This window comes from Octopus bimaculoides, chromosome 4 (assembly GCF_046866305.1).
Source record: "Octopus bimaculoides isolate indiv1 chromosome 4, ASM4686630v1, whole genome shotgun sequence".
In the NCBI taxonomy this organism is placed as follows: Eukaryota; Metazoa; Mollusca; class Cephalopoda; order Octopoda; family Octopodidae; genus Octopus; species Octopus bimaculoides.
This window is the reverse complement of record NC_142931.1, coordinates 16592917-16595552: the sequence shown is the minus strand read 5'-3', so window position 1 is coordinate 16595552 and position 2636 is coordinate 16592917. Positions and strand designations below refer to the sequence as shown.

Sequence of the window (2636 nt, the reverse complement as noted above, 5' to 3'; positions counted from 1 at the left end):
TCGTTCAGAAAAATAACGACGGTACGTCGCCAACAGATCAGGGAACTGCATACAAGAAAAAGTGGAGTGAAAATATAGAAAATTTTGAGGATTTGGTCGTTTCTTTTTATCAGTGTAACCACTCAACGACAAACTTAATGCATTATGCTTTAATTAGCTCATAACACTAACTATATTCCCATAAAGTTCTCCCAGTTGGTGAAATTAAGACAAAAATGTTTGCTAAAGACTAACGATGGTGTAAGGATGACCAGTAACTGCTCTGATTGGAAAGAGACGGAAAGTTATTTGTTAATATGTTTATTTACTCTAACGTTTTTCTTTTGTTTGGTTATGAATATAAGCTGGTGCACCTTCATGTTTGTAGGTGCGTATATGCGTGCATGTGTATGCGTTCGTGTGTGTGTGTGTGTGTGTGTGTGTGTGTGTGTGTGTGCGTGCGTGCGTGAGTTTGTCTGTGTGTCATTGTGCTTGTGTCTGTCTCAGTACCGCTTGACAACCGGTGCTGGTTTGTTGTCCCGGTAACTTAGCTGTTTGGCAAAATACACCGGACTTTCAAGAAAATAACTACTGGGGTCGATTTGTTCGACTATGATCCTTCAAGGTGGTGCCCCAGCATGACCGCAGTTCAATAACTGAAACAAGTAAAAGACAAAAGATAACAATTTCCTCATGTTAAATATTTATAATTTTTATTTTTAGGAAGGCTCAAACTCGAAGCAGATAAAGCTATAAATAACAGCGTGCAAATACTGGGTTTAAAATCCCTTGGATGGAAAAAGTTGATGGCTGCACGTGATTAAAGGTAGAATCCTTGTAACGTTTACAGATATGGGTTCGCTGCCCATAGGCAGCTTTCAACTCTTTTCAGTTCAACGGGCTTTTTGTAACTCAATATTGCTTGCTATTATTTAAAGCTTTGGTTAAAGCTGGCAGAATCGTTACCATGCCGGACAAAATGCTTAGCAACATTTCTTTCGACTCTACGTCCTGAGTTTAAATTCTGTCGAGGTTGACTTCACTTTTTCATCCTTTCGGAATCTGTTAAATAAAGTATCAACTGAGCATTGATGTCAATGTTATCGACTTACTCCCTCACGTACCTATAGCAGGAAAAAATATTTAGAACTTTATCTGCTTCGAGTTTCACCGTTCCAGAAAAGAATTATTTCACGTTCTCTCGAAGTTTCTAAATTCTTATGATGTCAACATTTATTACATTTATGCTTGATTGTTATAAAAAAGCATGAGCGAACGGTAGACAAACATTGTGACAGGGATTTGGTATAAAACAACACGAAACTGGTGAGCCGGCACCTGAACGACTTGGATAAGAGAAACTTATTCCGTTATGTTTTTCTTTTTGGTTTTTGCCTTTGCAATGTAATTTTAAGTTTACAGTAAATTTAAGCTGGGATATTATTTAAACCGTTGAAGTTCTCGCAAAACAAAACAAAAAACAAAAACGAACAAACAATTAGATGATGCAGTATAGTATCGTGTTGAGCTGAAAGTCTATTTGCGCTGAAAAATATAGAAATAAAATTGAAGAATGGAATTAACTCTATAATGGCTGCGCAAAAAAAGAGTGTGTGTGTGTGTGAATGAGTTGGGTGGATCTTGTGGTTTGGAAAAAGCAAACAGAGAAACGAATTTAGATAAACAGTCGGTAACAGCGGCTACATTATTAAATATCATTAAGAATAAGACTAATAGCTTATATAATACACACCTTTTTATACTCATATATATACATATATATATTCATATATATATATTTACATATATATATATACATATATATATATTTACATATATATATACATATATATATATATATATATATATATATATATATATATATATATATATACATACATACATACATATGTACATACGCATGTATGTTTGTATGTGTGTATGTATGTATGTGTGTATGCTTGTATACACATACATGCACACACCATATAGAGAGAGAGAGATGCAGTTATAGGAAAGTGTTTGTTTTTCCCCTTCCTTTTTCAGATTATAAGGAATTGTTTGGAGAATATTTGGCTGCTACTTCTAGCAAACTGACCCGCGCAATCATTAGCGATTGAGCTGGCTTGCAATTCTTTCTACTAGAGATACAAGGCCTTAAGTTTCGTGAGAAAGGTAGCTAGTCGATTACATCGACCCTAATGCTTTTAATGATCATTTCTTAAGTATGTGTCGCAACGGTATCCGATTCTATTGAGCAGATCAACAACGTCACGATGACGTGAGATCGTATTGAGTCCTGAGCGTGAAACAGGTTTTTCTCTATCATTCGTTCTTCGCCTCTAACGAATGTAAGAAATCCATTGAAGATCGTTATTAAGAGGGTTAATAACTTCTTAAAGAGGGACTCAATGCTTTCTGATCTCTATGTGGAGGCGCAATGGCCCAGTGGTTAGGGCAGCGGACTCGCGGTCATAGGATCGCGGTTTCGATTCCCAGACCGGGCGTTGTGAGTGTTTATTGAGCGAAAACACCTAAAGCTCCACGAGGCTCCGGCAGGGGATGGTGGCGAACCCTGCTGTACTCTTTCACCACAACTTTCTCTCACTCTTACTTCCTGTTTCTGTTATGCCTGTATTTCGAAGGGTCAGCCTTGT

General features: G+C 36.9%; 1 non-coding gene across 1 annotated transcript; it reads left to right on the top strand.

The window, feature by feature from the left end:
- The first annotated feature begins 2171 nt into the window (after positions 1-2171).
- Positions 2172-2401, top strand: LOC128247698 (small nucleolar RNA U3). Its single transcript, XR_008264068.1, has one exon. It is a non-coding gene; the product is annotated as a small nucleolar RNA U3 (small nucleolar RNA).
- Positions 2402-2636: the final 235 nt, after the last annotated feature.